Source organism: Austrofundulus limnaeus, unplaced genomic scaffold (assembly GCF_001266775.1).
Source record: "Austrofundulus limnaeus strain Quisiro unplaced genomic scaffold, Austrofundulus_limnaeus-1.0 Scaffold145, whole genome shotgun sequence".
Taxonomy (NCBI): Eukaryota; Metazoa; Chordata; class Actinopteri; order Cyprinodontiformes; family Rivulidae; genus Austrofundulus; species Austrofundulus limnaeus.
The window spans coordinates 91,602-109,171 of record NW_013952547.1 but is presented as its reverse complement, the minus strand read 5'-3'; the positions used below and the strand labels follow the sequence as shown (position 1 = coordinate 109,171).

Below are 17,570 nucleotides of genomic sequence, written 5' to 3'. Positions count from 1 at the left end.
TTTGATTTCTTTGTATGTATGGATCACTTGGGTTGTTACCCACATCTGGTGAAAATTTCATGTCATTAGCACCTCTAGTAATATATTTACTGAGAGAAATGGTGACATGTTCAATACTTATTTTACCCGCTGTATGTTCGGGTGACCAAAAAAGTTACTAAGTCACTAGCACATTTTCATCATTTACCCTCACTCTTTCAGTGGGAAATCCTATTTTAAAAAAATCCCACTAACATTTTATTGTTATTTAGCTCAATATTCTTACATTTTGCAATTTTTTACTAAATGCATCTTTAAAATGCATTTACATGTTTTGTTTAAATATTTAATCCTAAATCTAAATGCAAATTAAATATTAAATGTTGCAAATGTCGTGACATCATCGTTCTGCGTCAAAAGCAAACATTAACGCTGCTGAAGATGGCATTTAGCATGTGTTCTTTGAAAGCAATATGGATGGTACATTTGGTTTGAAGTGCAGCTCAGACACCGACAGCATCTGCAAGTTTGATGTCTTGTAGGGAAGTGTTAGCAGAGTTAGCAGGGTTATYGTTGTTAGCAGGGTTATTTATTTTTGACCAATAAACAATAAAATCTTTGTGGAATTTTTTAACAAGGATTTTACACTCAGAAAGTGAGCTAAATAATAAAAGTGTGTTAGTGACATTAAAACATTTTTTATTACACTTGGCACCCCATACGATTGGTAGAAACTACTTTTTTTTCACCTGGTTGATAAGTGCGGCGGCACATGATCAGTTACTAAAACTGAAGWTGCATGTTCATGTCATGTAAATTAGGGTGCAAGTTTTCATTTAAAGTAGTTTTTGATAACATAAAAATATTTTAATGTTTTCATTTTACTTCATTTTTTATTGTTTAAAATACCATTTTCATGTATTTTGTCTGATTGTGTCCAGTGACACATTAGGTGTATTTGCACAAAGCATCAGAATCGGATCAGTATCACTGTTATAAGTCTGAGTTTTACTCATCAGAATCAAAAATGAAATCGGTGGTGTTACAGTGCTACAGTAGGATAAAGGAAGATGCAACCTTAAGAAAAAAAGTTTTAGGCTTCAAATCATCTACTCCATCTGTCCTGGACTAGAGGACTAGGACGGAGTGATGAGCCACTTGGTCAGTGAAATCCAAYAGTCTACAGAGGTGTGTTTAGCTCAGGTTGTCCCGGGATGGTCTGGTGTGWCCCGACGCCGCTCCGCCTCTCGTTCAGCTGCCTTTCTCTTCGCCTCAGCGAGCTTCGTGGCCAGAGAGCAGGCTGTCCTCCGTCCCTCTCCATTTCCTCAGAGCAGTAAATGGGATGAAGCTGCAGTATGTCATGTCTGTGGTGACCTGCCTTCTTGACGAGGTGTCAGACACAGCTCACCCCCCGCCCTCCACATCCTCCAACCCTCCCACCTCCATCTTCACCCTTACACGCACGCATGTGGGCTGCAACTTGCTGCACATGCAGTTATATCCTTCTTGCTCTCCCCCTCCCCCCTCCCCCTTGAAATATGGTTTTTAATAAAGTGCACGGTAAATGGCTGCTCTTGCGGTCATAAAAATGAAGGATCTCCGGCCCTTTGCCTGGGGAGCGTCTCCACGAAACAAGAACGCTGTGAAACAGCCCCCCACCCCCACCCCAACATTACCACACACAAGAGTTGGCGGCAAACACAACAGAAGGTGGCCGGCGGCAGTAGAGAGCTAAAAAGGGAGTAAGAGAATATTCATGTTATTTACTTTATGCAGCGAAGTTATTTAAATTTCATTCTTGTTGAGTGGGCCACTCAGTGGTCCGGGAGGGAAGGGCATCGGGCTCATTTATATTCCAAACAGGGCCCACCATCACCCCCACCACTACTGCCATCCACATAAAGATGGAGGAGCAGGAGGAAGAAGCAGATACAGGAGGAGAGACACGCCATGAATTTCTGTTTATCTCCAGCCGACCGTCAGGACCGCGGTCAGAGAGCCTGTTCCTGGCTGTTGAAACAGATTCACCGCGCAGGACCGGAGCTGCAACGGGAAGGTCACGAAGTGCCGAACAGATCTGGCACTTAAAGCGTTATTATCGAGGCCGTGGATGAATCTGAGCTGCCAGTTCATTATCAGAGTGTGAACGCAGCTCCTCGTCACAGAAGCAGCCTGGTGTCATTAAAAAAAGTTCAACAGGATCCAGAACAACCAGCTCACTTTTGAAACTTGCCCAACAATGTTCAAGTAAAATCGTACCAACTTGAGCCGCTCCTGTCTCTGTTTTTAAGAGTTGGTCGGTAAAAYGAGTGATGATTATCTGTCTGTAAGTATTTTACTGTTAATGAGTAGTTGGGGGGGAAAACTGTGAGAAAATGTGCACAATTTTCACATTGAATCACACTGAATTGATACTTATGACACGTCTACTTACAGAGATAGCTATAAATAAATTGTAAAAGTCGTGCAACACTCCATATGCTGGGTTTCTGGTTTTTGTTGCAATATATTCAAAAAGTATACAGTATTTATTCTGTTTCAGTTTAATAACACTCAGATTATCTGAAGCAGGTTCCAGATACCTGCAAGAACTCAAAGTTTTATCTTCTATACGCTTTATTTCTTTGCTAAAGGCTGTCAGGCCTGTGAGCTAGCAGCTAATGGAACGCTAGTCTCAGTCTTCCTGACAGGATCTGGATGTTTTCGGTTGGTTGCTTTGGTATCTTTTTTTTTTTTTTTGGATCTGTCCTGAGCCATCCATCAGGCGTTCTCCTCAGCTCTAGCTCCGCCCACTTTCACCTGTTCCCAGTCATTATAAAGGCCCAGATGGCTCCACTTTTTAAACATTTGTCAGCTGAGGATTGGTGTCACTTGTTTCAAGGTCTGATTCCCCTCCATGGTTTCATTTATTTATTTATTTATTTTTTTATTTAAATTTATTACCTTTTATTTAACCAGGCAAATCCCATTGAGATCACAGAGCTCTTTTGCGAGAGAGGCCTGAGACTGAAGGCAACCTATTGTACATGTTTTTGGCCTGTGGGAGGAAACCGGAGCACCTGGAGAAAACCAACACAAACACAAAGTGAACAACTCCACACAGAAAGGTCTTTGGAGTAGTTCAAACCCGGGACCTTTTTGCTGTGATGTAACACTGCTAATCGCTGAGCCGTTGTGCTGCTAATTGCTGCTACATCCGTTTTTTWAAATTAATTTAAAAAAATCTTTTTGAGTTTCCTCACGTTAGACTGCAGGGTTCAAAACCTTCAAACCATGACACATCAATGGCAAATTCAAAAACTTAAAATAATTAAAGGAGGATGTGCCAAAACAATATAAAAATCATGTAAGAATCTTCATTTGTAACAGAAAAACTATAATTAACATGAAAAACTGCTGAAGCCAAACCACAAGTTCCCACTGCAGATGCAGTAGCTCCACTTGGTCCATTGATTTKGTGTTTGTGTCCTCAGGTTTTCAAGGATTTTATCGTGAACACCTCTTACAGTGTTCATGTTCAGGGCGTGCAAAAGTGGTAACGTGTGAAACATCAGTTTTATTTCAGGAGCGCTCCGGTCTCCTCCTGTATTTTTCTCACACACACGAGTTAAACAAGTCTTTGGAGACATCCTCCGCCTTGTGTAAGCAGTGACCTCTGACAATAAGTGACAGATTCTGACAAGCAGACGGGGCTACATGTAAAATCTGTCTCACTCATTTGCACACCTTCTCTCTGGAGAATAACCCCGGAGACTGAACATCATCCTGTCCTTGACTGCATGACATGTGCATCACACAGCGAACACACCGCACAACAATAAGAGCTCGTTAGGAAGACATTTTAAAAGACGCAGAATCACTTAGAATCAACATAACTCTTCTCTTGTGTGCTGCTGTCTTCTTTAAATCCTGCGATTATTAGATTTTTCCACCAGCATTTAATCTGTTTGTTAACTTGTGGAGCATTCATCAAGGAAATAATCCTGTAGTTACTTCAATTTTAAATATATTGTATCAAATAAAATGTCTATTTTTAATAAAAGTGTTTGTGAAACCAGAAAATATGGAAGTATCCATTTTAAAATTAGAAAGAAGTAAGAAGTTAGCATAATAAACTAAAATTACAGGGAAAATCAGAAAATATTAAGGTATTTTTCTGCTAGGACATTTTTACTCAAATATTTTTTTACATAGTGAATTTGAACTTTTCTTAAAATCAAATGCAACAGTTCTAACAAATTGAGCCTCAAGTTAGTCTTAATTAATTAATCATACATCTATTTTCATTTAGTGCCGCTTACAGTCATCAGCAAATAGATTTAGCCTTTTACTTTTTTAACCTCACGCTTATTGGCTTTTGTCAAAACTAACCAAATAATCATTCTTTTTGTAGTTCGAGCATTTAAAAAAATGCATGAAATAACTAAAAACAATAACAAAATGAAACATACTTGAAAAGTAGTGAAAAGAAAAACTTATTTAATCCCACCACTCTTCAAAATTTAGTATTAAAATAAGTTCTTCTGTTTCCTTTTTTTAAATTTCACTGTAATTATTTCAATCAGACAAACAATAATCTTTTTACCTGCTATTCTATATAAATCACATAACAAATACACAATAATATTATCATTGATGTATTACTTTTCTAGAAATAATTGTCCTTTTTCCTGGTCAAMATATGCATGCGTACCATTATATGTAGTAAAAGTGATAAATAAACCCTATCACCTGAAGTAAAAATTAGTTAAATTGCAAAAAGTCTGATGACCTCATGAATCATTTCCATCAGTTGGGTTAGGAAAAAAAAAAAAAAAAAAAAAAAAAAAAAAAAAAAAACAAATGTTTGCTTCAAGTAATTTGGCCTTGACTTGATGCAAAATCAAACACAGAACTGAATAATAAAATAAAATGTGAAGCGTTACCACCTAGCTTTTCAATCTGCCAATGGCTTGCCACATTGTTACAATTTAATTCAATTCACTTTATTTATGTAGYGCCAAGTCACAACATACGTTGTCTCAGGACACTGTACATAAAAAAGAACAATCTAAAGAAAAAGCCAGCAGATTACATATTATGTGACAGAAGTGCTTGCCATACATGTATTTTTAATTGTTCATGTCAGGGAAACATTTCCACACAGCTGATTTGAAACTAACAGACAGGTCTTCCTTTGCTTCTATTCTGTCGAGGCTGTTAGTAAAATGTGATTTAATAATCCTTGTGTTTTGGTTATTGCTTTGTTTTTTGTGTTTTTGATTTTAGCTTTGTTTCGTTTTTTGATGTCTTTCAGTAATTTGGGATTTGTGCATTTTAGTAATATGTCCTCTGTTCTGGTCCTCGTTTAACCCTTGGCCGCTCACACCTGTTGCCACTCCCCAAACAGCTCAGCTTCCTCCAGCTTCAGTCATATGTTGTTGGATTTTCATGCCACAGGTCAGATTTTCCTCTTTGCTTCCTGTGGTTTTTTGTTGCAATGTGCTTTGTCAGACTTTTGGTTTTATTTGTTTCATAAACAAGTTGACTTTTTAAAATCTTTGTGTCCAGCTTGCTTCAGATCCAAACCGTCCTCAAGACCTGATTATAACAAGCACCAAATCAAGGTGTCTGCAACCTTTACAATCAAAAGAGCCCTTTCTGCTCATTGGCTCACTAATAAAATGTGTCAAGTGCTACAACTGTGATTGTCAACTGGTGGCCTGTGGGCCACATGAAGTCTGTTGAAAGGGGTCTTTTCTGGCCAGTGGAGGTGACATTGAGAACTTTAAAATATACAGTGAATTTAAACATTCACTGTTTTTACACATTAGGACACAAGAAAACACCGTATTAATGTAAACAAGAAAAAATAGCTTAAACTAAATTTAAWAAAAAATTAAAACACTGAACTATGCAGGCATTTCTTTATCACATTTTTAAGGTTATCTAAAGGTCTAAATGTCTCATATTTTTTGCTCAACAACTTACATTAAAGATAAAAAATGATTGCTCTGAAGGATCATTCTATAAGGCTGAAAGTTGGGCTAATAAAGTGGTCATTGAACTACTACCGTGTTCTAAACAACATGTTTCACTCCTTGGTGTAGTATCCATCATATACAGTATGTGYAACCAAATAGACAAAGCTGCTCAAACTAGCCTTGTAGGTATAAAAAAATAACCAAATAGAAAAAATTTTGTGTTTGTATTGGTCAAAGGTTCAAAAGGACTGTGCCGAGGGACCAAAGAGCCTCATGTGGCCCCAGAGCCACAGGTTGCAGACCCCTGACCTGGATGGAAGCAGTGCTCACCTGAGACTCATGTATTTGTGGCCTAGTTCAAAGTCCAAAGAATCTGGTTTAGTACAAAAACATCTACTGTTACACCATTTGCAAAAGACTTGTACATAAATATAATAAAAAAAGAAAAAGAAAACATTTTTAATGTGACTTATGAATTGATTCTGGCTCAATCAAGGGGAAATAACTTGAATAGATGTATTTAGTTTGAGTTTATTTTTTAAATAGTTCAGTCTCAAAYGGTTATTAGGGAATCCTTAACTATTTTTACACGCTTTTTACTTTCCGGATCTGGGGAAAGCCGGGGTCTGTCGCAAGTGGTCTCTGTTCTAGGCGGGGTACATGCTTTATGCTGCACGTGGAAACAACCATTTGACAGAAAGTGCAACACTTTTATCATTGCTCATTTAAAAACGTCTTAAATGCTGTACAATTACTGTGTGCATTTATTTTATTTGAAGGTGGCTTAGTTTTTTTCCCACTTTAATTCCATAAAGTCTTGGGAGAAAAAACTGATTTTATTAATTTAAAATATGTTTAAACTCAAAGCGGCTTTAGGACTTGAATATTTACAGTTTTTGCTGTAACTCCACTGTAACTCTAAATTTATTATGTTTATATCATCACATTATGCATAAAAATGTATTAAATCATCACATTATGCATAAAAATGTAAATGTAGGGGAAAAAGATGTCAATGCTGTAATTAATGGAGTTTCAACTCTTAATCATATTTAATAATATGGTGATAAATTTCTCAGCTGAATGATCAGGAAACTTGGAGCCAAAATGGCCCGATTACAATAATTCTTTGTCAAAAAGTAATTATCAGACTGATGAGAGGAAGTTTATGAATCTGAAAAGGTAGGGTTAGAAAATTTTGGTGTTTCTACATACAAAAATGGAACAGTTATTTAATAAAATCTGTAATTTATAATTCAATGTACAGTACAGCAGTTTATAAAAGTAGAAACGTATTTATTTTTGACATAACTCTGAATAATGTGTGGTTTTGTTCAGGTTGTTTTTTTAAACAACTTTATTGCATACGGCAGAGCATTAGATGTCCATTTTCTGTTCCTGATTTTTTCATTATTTCTTCATTATGTCACTGTGTTTATGCAGTAGTCCATGCTGACTTTTGGGTCACTATTAGTGTAATAGTCTTCCATCTACATTATGTCACAAATAAATCCGTCAATTCAGCTATTAACTGCAATACGGCTTCAGTTTATCGTGTAATTCATATATAGTTGTTTGCACAATAATTTAAAAGTTCTGCTAGTAATAATAATTTGATGCTGATGTGTTAAAAGATTAAGTAGTTCCTAATTTGTAAATACAAGCTTCACAAAATGCTCAACATTCCTCTTTTTAGAGCAGTGATAAGACTTTTAGGAATTCTTATAATATTATGACTTTATAATCATAGTGTTACAACGTTATTCTGGTAATTTAAAATAAACAATATTGCAGTGTAGCCCTAATGCTTCATTGTAATGACAACATGTATTTAAGTAGTTTATATATTTTGTAATGGACTTCTGATAAAAGTTATGAACAATTAATTAATTTGCTGTAGATTTTTAAAAGGCTTCAACTTTCTGATATTGTTGAACACCTATAATATAAAAAAAGTTACAGCAGTTTATGCAAACACTTTTACCCTGCTTTCTGTTTAACATTCTGTGGTTATTATAACAGAAACGTTAGAATGTTCCTGCTGTAGAAGCTGCAGGCTGCAAACCCTCAGGTGTGTTAGCTGGTCAGTCAGACGTAACTCTGATTCTCTAAATAGAGATTCTTGACTTTTTACAATAAAGTTTTAATTGTTCACTACCTTCCCCACAAAAAAATATAATTTAAAAGTGCTGACTGAGAATTGTTTCACAGGGAAAAAAAGTCACATATAAATTAATACATTAATATATTGCGTATAATCAGCTTTAGCATTAGCTAAACACAGACTAACAAGATGAGGAACGGAGACTCCATAATGTGATGTGAGGGTCCCTGAACAGACTTTGTTTGTTGAGCACATTCTCACACAAAAAGCTAAAATCCCCAACCCTCACACCGTCAAAAAGCAAACAAAAAATGACYCAATGAAAATTTGAATTTGTCTGTTTAATCTGATTTTAAGCAATAATCAGATTTGTCTTGCTATAAATAATAATGACAGTAGCATAAAAAACAATTATAACCACTAACTTCATCATTCCTAAATCCCAACAGCTTGTACAAACATGATCTTGCCAAGAAATAAATTAGAGTTAGATTTTCTTATCCAAACAGGCTTTTAGCTGAGTTTTTGTAGCTTTTGCTGTGAATTCTACATTCTGTTTCACTTGTACAATTAGCTTTTTGGGGTATGTTCTTAAAATTAAAAATAAATTGAAATTTTTCTTTTTGTGTGAAATTATGTGATTTTATATCTAAAGTGCTATATAAATAAACTTAATTGGAGAATCTAAATTTGAATGAAACACTGTTTCAAAGGAAGCAGCTCTCTGTTATTGATATTCATTTTTGTTAAGAATGAAACATTTAATAACAGACATATTTAACATAAACGCATATTGGGAGAGGATTTTCACAAAGAAGGTTGCATCTTTGTTGATGAAAGTAAATCTGTAAAATGACATAACAATGGTCTGAAATAAATGAATAACCTGTAGATAAATAGTAACCAGACCCAGAATATAAAGACTGTAATCCCTGTTGGGATTTTGAGTGTTGTTGGATTTCATTAGGAGCTCCAATTTTGCACATTTATTAACTTTATTCTTTTAAAAGAAGTAGACAAAAATATATATTTTTAAAAAGCAGTACAATATGTTGATATTGTGTGAAATATTTGTGATATTTGTCATTTTTTTCTTTGCTTAATGCGAAGTTGAATGATAAAAACAGAGATGGAACATTTTAGCCCCGCCCCTGCACACACCAGACTCACCGTCTTCAGTGGGCACGTAAATGTTGAGGTAAAGGCAGTCCTCGCTCTGGTTCTGAACGTAGGTAGCTGCAGCGTCCAGGTTGTCTGTGAACCACACGGGCAGCATGATCTCAGGCAGGACTCCGTGCACGTTCTGGGGACACACGGGGGCAAACTGGGTGGCGTTGCGTATTTCCTGCCAGGAGCCTGGGGCCTCGGGGGGCTGGAAGCGCCGCTCGCCGACGGGCGCAGTGGCGTACGGGACGCCTAAGAACTGCTCCACTGGGCCCAGGATCTCATTGTTGAGCTCTTTCCTGACGCCTCGGACCTTTCCGTAGCCGGTGGAAACGATGGGGTGTTTCAGGTCGACCCGCTGAGACGACGAGAGCGCCAGCTGAAGCAGCAATCCCAGGAGCCACATCAGGCAGGGTTTAACAGCCTGCAGAGACGCCTTCTGGCATTTCCCAGCAGAGCCCCGGAGGCCGGCAACATCGAAAAGTAAAAGGAACATTTCCAAAGTAAATCACGGGGACTCAGCTAGGGTTAGACAGGGATCAGAACCCCAGCGGGTTACGGGGAAACGACAAAGGCAAAAAGAGGAACGGTGACGGGGGACCGGTTTTTAGTGCTTCTAAGATGACATGGTGATGCAGAGAGACGGGTAGCATTCTCAGTTGGACTCTGCAGCTTCAGCTGTCCTGCTCTTCAGAACCTTTACTGGGTCCAGCTCAGCAGTCAGGACACCAATTAAACCTGAAAGACACAGACAAGACACAGGGTTCAGGAAGAGTTTAGATTTACTCTGAGAAATGAGTTTAAAAAGACACAAGGAGAGCGAGAGGGTAAATTAACTTGACCTAAATAAAGACAGTTATAACTCACCGGATGGTAGATCTTTATATTCTTTAATTTTCTACAGATTTAAGCATCAACTTTCTTTTTTTCATGTTAGTTTTGTTTAGTTAAGTTTGTTGTTTAAATTCAAATATTTTGTTTATTTGACCTTTTTTTCTGGCTTGTGACTGTAGAACTTGTTCAATGATTAAACATAATTATAAGATAAATTATGCTTTTTTTCTTGGCTTCTGTGTGTAAATCAGCAATTCAGCTTATAAAAAACTACTTTCTTAATTTTAATTTTTGAACTTATGGATGTAATAAGTGATATCATTTTAAATGATTGAACTTGTCTTTACATATCATCCATCCCTCCATATTCTTTATCCTCTTCACTAGTTTGGGTTTTGGGGAGCTGGTGTTGGTTTCCAGTAGTCAGAGTTGGACACCCTGGACATATCACGTGTCCATCACAGAGACAACCATTCATTATCTCATTCATACCTCGGGACAATTTAGAGATACCAATAACATGTTTTTGGTCTTTGTAGAGGAAACTGGAGTACCCAGAGAAAACTCACCCGTGACCGGAGAGACCATGCTCCAGACAAAATAACCCCAGGCTGCAGCCTTCTCACTGAGAGGGCACAGCTCTAACCACAGCTCGCCATGCCGCCTGTTTACAAACCAGTTAATCATTTTCACAAGTGAAGAAACAGAGAGCCCCTAACTGCACCCCCATCATCCTGTCCAGCCGTCGCCACCATGCCAGAGTTCACCTTTTCCCTCTCAACTCAGTCCAGCTGCCTCCTGCTTCAGCGTCATTACAGATAAATGAGCTGCGCTTTATCTCAGCCTGGCTTTGGAAGACACGGGAGTTTAGGTGTGTGGTGGCAGCTGCTGGTTAAATGCTGCCTCATCCCTCCAACCTCAACCCTGCAGTTTCCACAACTGCACTTCAACAAAGCCAGCACTAAGAATCACACCTGAATTGAGCAAGATGGTGTGAAACACCTGACAAAGTTTAAAGTGGGTTAATAATCTTGGTAATCTCTGCTTATTAAAAAAAATCAAAAGATTTCTTTATTCCTGTGAAACAATAACGTTATGCTTTTGTGGTAAGTTTAATATAAGTTAATGAAAACTCAAACTGGGCTCTTCACTATATCACTATGGTGAATTCCTTTATTTTGGTGCACCTAATTACTATGATGTATTACATTATGTTGGTGTATTAAGATACTATGGTATATTCTATGGTGTATTGTATTACTATACTGCCTTACATTACAATGGTGTATTATGTTACTGTACCACATTACGTGCATTGCATTACTATCGTGCACACACCTTATGTTGACTTTGGAATTAATTTGCCTTTATAGGTAAATAATTATTAAATGTGTTAATTTATAGCTTATTATAAGGCATGCATCATCCTTGATGATTTTTTAAAGTCAACTAACATTTATTAATGATTAAGTAAGGCTAAATAAGGTGTAGTTATTAGAAAGGAATACCAAGAGAACAGTCTGACAGAGATCCACTAGAAAAGAGCAACAGAGAGCAAGTAAGATAATGGATAGCACCATGGATATATGCTGACAGAAATCTGCATTTTGACAATTACAACGAGCGCATGGAAGGATTGGGACAAGAAGATGCTGGTGAATACCACAGCGACTTAGGAACAAAATGGTACGCAAACAAAAACAAGATGGTGGCACCACAACAACATGGTCTGCACCCAGCTTGTGCTGCATTAACTCTGTGAATTTCACATAAGAACTCATCATGAATATTACAAGACAGCTTTTTACCATCACAAGCTTCATTCTTTTTCATTTTGACCCACATAAAAAGAATTCTAAAATACTGCAGCATAAAGGGTTGAATATAAACCAGTGTGACAGCACCAATACAAGCTCAGAAGTGGCCAGATGTGACATTTATCAAATCTTTACACTGGGAAAAAAAGAAGAAAAAGTTGCTAATGCATTTGAGRAAGCTGCTAGTCAGATTTCTCACAGTTACCTGAACAGTCATAGTGATTTATGTTAAAAAAATCTACATAAGCTTTTTAACATTATGGCCAGGGGACTACAGACAAAAAAAATAGCTGTTTGGCTGATTCTGGCTTTTTTTAACTTATGAATTGTCATATGCTTTATTAAATTGCACTGTCCCTTTTTAAATGAATAAATGAATAAAACTTTGTTCTGTCAAGTCAGTGGATACTGAGCTTTAACATTTTTAGAAAGCTGATCTTTGTGAGCTTCAGATGAGAAAATGTCAAGAAAGTAGTTCCTAAAACCAAGAAAAAAATCTGACAAGGAGTTCAATTAGTTAAACATGTATTTCAGAGAAGCTTGCACATTTCTACTCAATATTGGTTGTGTTTATTATATACAGTGTATAGTACCAGTAGAAAGTAGAAAAGTTGAATTTAGTTTGTTCTAGAGCTGAGTAGATATCTTTATATTCTGTTTGGGTCAATTTTTTTTCAATTTTCTCTATTTTCTATGATGATTTCTGAACTATTACATCACAATATCTGTGATAGAACTGCTAAATAAGGTCTGGATTTATCAACTGCAATTTCACTGTCGTCATTCTCCTCTGGTTCTGGCTCCAACATGTGAGGCCCTTGTTAACATATTTTAATTAATAGTCGTAAACTCTTCTATCAAACTGGATTGGACCACTCTGGAAGCTGGAGGGGGAGGGGGCTGAAATGTTTGGATTTAAAGAGGCAGCCTTAAAACGGATTGATCTGAGACGGACCTCAGTAAAGAGGTGAAAGAGGGGCTTGTGGAGTTACAATAAGGAGGAATTCAGACCAAAGCATTGCAGTTCCAAACGTGAGAAGGGATTTAAAAGCAGGATATGTCTCCTTTAAGTGAGAGAATGACTGACTATACTCAAAACGCTGCATAAAGTAAAGACCAGGAAATCAATCGGTCAAACAGTTTTGAATTCCACAACAGCTGCTGTTTCTGCAGACTGGCTGCATTTGAGTACATACTGATTTCAGAGGAAGCCACATGTGTTGGTATTCTGCTGGTACATGTGCAGGAACATATGGCACGAGCTCAAGGTCAGAGCACCTTTAGTATGCACAGCAGAGATGCTTGTGGAGGTGTGTCCTTCCTGGCTGGGATAGCAGAGGTGGGTCAAATGTTCTTAGCCTGTCAGATCGTTCTCTGCATCTCATGCCGCCTTGAATGCACAAGCAATGATGCACACACACACACACACACACACACACACACATACATGTAAAGTCCAATGAAGCATCAAATGTTGCACGTCAGTAGAGAGTTTACGGTAAGCACAAATGGTCGTAGTTTAACATCCTGAACATCTGTTCATGTCAGCCATCCGTGTGCTAAAAAGGCAATGAACGTGGACCTACACACAACAAAAAAAGGAGTAAACTGACACAAAATCACCACTCTGCTGTATACATCTTTCTTTTCTGTTTTATTTAATAGATTTTCATGTCAATTAAGGCTGGTGGAGAAAAAAGATGCTGCATCATTAATGAAACAGCTTCAAGGTAAATCGCAAAAAAAGGGTCAAAAGTGTTTGAAAAAAAAAAAAAAAAAAGGAAAATGTCATTTTGAAATTATATGTTGCTTTGTTCCCACTTCAAGTGTAAAAAAAAACCTGTTGAAAGTAAATTTAACTGTCAAGCTGCTTTTGTGGTTAAATTTGCATCTGTATCCGAAATAGTTGGGAGAAATCCCTGCAAAATTACTCCTGAAAATGACAATTATTTAAAACGATAAACTATCTAATATCTACAAACTTGACCTCTGGATACCAATATGACATATTATCTAGTGTCAAATCTGTGTGTGTCATTTTGGCACATGGTGGTCCTGCAGACACCTCTGGCTAATGGGAAGAGTTTCCATTACACTGCCAGATGTTTCTAGTTCTATCTGTCTGCTTTTACAGGATCCTTCACGTCAAATCAGGGATTAAATCAAATTTGGTCAAACGATATTGAGTACATTTTCAGGATTCCTAGGCTTTGAAGCATTTTGATTCCTGCACGATCCTAAAATATCCAGATATATGGCTTGATTAGTCTCACAAATCTGGAAGACTCCTGGGAAATTGCTCTGAATCCTAATTTTAATTTACTTTAATTAGGATTTCTTGACGTCATTTAAAAAAGCAAACCTTAATCTTTATTTGGATCTTAGGATTTCCCAATTGGYATTGAAACTAGCTTTGCTACAGCACAGGGAAAGTAGCAAGAATTTGAAGCTTCATGCTCAAAAATCGCGTTTAATTGTTGGTCCTGCTCAGAAAAGTGTCTCAAAACCACCCGCTTTGGATGTTATCATCCTTTAAATGGACGTTATGAGGTGTTTTTACATCGTATTTTAACAAAATCCAGTTATCGCACTATCTTACATGCACAGCTTAATCCTTGGTTTAGTGTAACGGGTCACATATGCTGACAGATTTGATCAGCAACATGATAATAGGCTCTGACACAAAACCTTAAACATGCAAATCGATGTGTTTCACAATTTAACCATCTATCTATATTCTGAATATATGACATGAAAGTATTTCTTTGATATTCAAACCCATGTACTAATGTTGTAAAGACTAATGAGTCAGAACTTCAGTGTGTTGACAGGTGTTTAGCTGGTGTGAACTCACTCCAAGGAGCTCCCTCTTCCTTTCTTCTTCCTTTTTACTGACTGGCATCTGTGAGCGTTAGCAGCGTGTTATTACCTCTTTGAGATTTTGGTAAATTGCTGTGGCAGCTCAGCCCAGCGTATTTCTTGATGCTCAGTTGATTCTGCCTGGAGCAGACGGTGAAGCACTGAACAATTTGGAAAGCTCAGTTGCTCATTAGCGAGGCTTTATGAAACAGTTCAAGAGATGAGACAAGTCAAAGGCTCAAACACTCAGGTCAACATGTTCCCGAGCGTCTACAGTAGTGCCTTTTTTTAAAGTTTAGGCATAATTAAAAATATATATTTTTGCTCCATATATTGTGCCCATGTAGTTATGTTGTTAATGTTTATTCTGCCCTATGGGTGGTAAAATATCATTGTACAATCTGCATTTGCTGTACCATAGGTTTGTACACAAAGTCAAGTAGCTCTTATAAGGTGGATTTATAATCTGCAAGATATCAAGATTTTTGTTTTCATTGTTCTTGCTGCCTGATGAAAATGACATCATTTTGTTCTTGCCTGCTCTGTGCACAAGCCCCCTGGCAGAAAATCWATTTCTTGCAGGTGTGTGCACCAGGTACTGTGTGATCGGTCAAAAACTTGTGTTACATGCAGAAAAGTGGATTAACTGCTCTCATTTCTCCTTGATTGCTCTTCTGAGGAGCAGCTATCCAAGACTGTTAGAAAATACAGCTTTCTTTAAAAATGTTCAAGCAAAACTCATAAAAATTGTCAAATAGGAAGTGTAGCACAACTTTTGTGCAAAAAGGAGATGGCATGGAGACACAAGTGGCTCTCCATAGCCGTGCTACAGAAGTGAGTACGCCTCAGTTGGGCAGAGTAAGGAGACGTTCCCTGTTTGTTAGAACAATTGGTGGTTTCTACGTGAAAAAATTGAAAATTTGCACTTCTCATTCCTCCTCCAACTCCTCCACCATCAACTGAAAATGAAAATCCACCCTTCCAACTGTGCTATCGCTGTGTTGTTTCTGTTTGTGACGTCAGCTGCAGAGGAAGGATTTACCATGAGTTTTTGCTACAGTTTCTCTTCAGGGGACAAAATGTCCATGTGAAAAATTAACAACTTTGTAAAGGAAAACATGAGACTGTCACGCTGCATTAAAAATTGACTTTTGGAGTTTAAACGTTCACACAGAAGTCAGGCTGATTTGGGCAGTGGGACAACTTTGATTATCAAAGTCATCTAGTGTCAGTCGACGTTAGAAAGACAAGATAACCTGAGAGGAGCCAACAGGAAGTACAACAGACAGGATGGTGGCAGACTATACCATGCTTCTATTTGACCTCCTGTAGATTAGGGGTTTCAAAATGGCAGACTGTAGTCCAAACCAGAACCTAAATAAAATATCATCTAGACCCAGATTACATTTATTTTTTCATTACATTTCAGCAGAGTGATTAAAAAAACATTTTTATTTGCTCATATTTCTCTGCATTTATAGTAATTTCTGTTTGGCACATATTTCTAGTGTTTACATTAATTCCTTTGTCAGGTCTGCAGTTTCCCTCCCTGTTACTCTTTTCCTCTGCAGACAGAAGCTGACAGCCAGAGAAGGAAAGTCTGACAAAAACAATGTGAGTGAAGACAATCTGCAGAGCAATCACTAAAATAAAATTTATACATAATCTGAACATTTCATGAAAATAAATTCAATTGGCAGTTCTTATGAAACTGAAATCAACGTTTTCATCTTTGTTGAATTGATGCAACAAATCTTCTTTAGTCTTACAAATAAATCTCAGTTTGACCTTAATAACAACAAGGCTGGAAATTTTAACATTTGTGTGCAAAAAATWTAAATAAAATAAAATAAAAAATGTATTTCACATCTCTGTATTTGATTGGTAAAATACCAGAATAGAAGTTTTAAATTTCATGGGTAAATTTTGTGGGCAATCCTGGAGTGGACAAACTTTATTGTACATCAGAGTTAGAATGCTAAAAACTAACTTTTCACTTTTTCCTCTTTCAGGAAGAAATTGTTTTTTTTAGCATGTACAGAGATGATAATTGTGTGAATGCTTATAGAGTAAAACAACATTCACACTATTTTAATTTAACTTCCATTTATTTTTGWCACATAACTTGTTCCACATTTTTTCTGCTATTTCAACAATTCATGTATCGAAGCATTCAGTTAATGTATACCATGGGTTTTATGACTTTTGGTGTTTCAGCAACTTATACTTTTTCAGTTATTTAGCTTTTTTGGCCACTTTTTTCACTGAACATGAATGGAGCTGTATTCAATATCCTTAAACCCCTTCAAAATGCTTATAAATCTTTACTGCATTTTTTACCTTATTTTTGGTTCTGCTTAGTTATGCTAATTTCAGCCTTCTTTGGCTTCTTTTTGTTTTGTTTTGTTTTTTTGTGCTAATTTTAACTTTTTTCTGTTATTTCAGCTGTCTGGTCATTTCTGCTATTCTGCTTATTTAAATATTTTGTGACATTATTTTTTTTAAGATAATTTAAGTCTTTGTTTTAAGCTACTTTTGTTTAGCTAATTTCAGCTAATTTTAGCTTTTGCAATAATTTCAGCTTCTTACTGCTCAATTAATCAGACATATGCATTTTCTGCTTCTTTGTCCTAATTTTAGGCTTTTCAGCTACTTTTTAGCCATTTTAGCTGTCTTAAAGCTATTTGATCACAAATTGCAACTTTTTAGCACTTGTTTTTTTGGTCAGTGTGACCTTATTTACTGGCCTTTTGCCACCTATCTGCTCATTTCAATTGGTTTCTGCTATTTAAGGCTAGATTTCCTCTCTATTCGGATTTTTCAACACATTTTTTGCTGTTTTTTTCTACT

At 36.9% G+C, this 17,570-nt stretch overlaps 1 pseudogene; it reads right to left on the bottom strand.

Annotated features, from left to right (window-relative positions):
• Positions 1-9,216: 9,216 nt before the first annotated feature.
• Positions 9,217-17,570, bottom strand: part of LOC106523107 (neuroligin-2 pseudogene) — a 31,760-nt pseudogene continuing 23,406 nt past the window's right edge.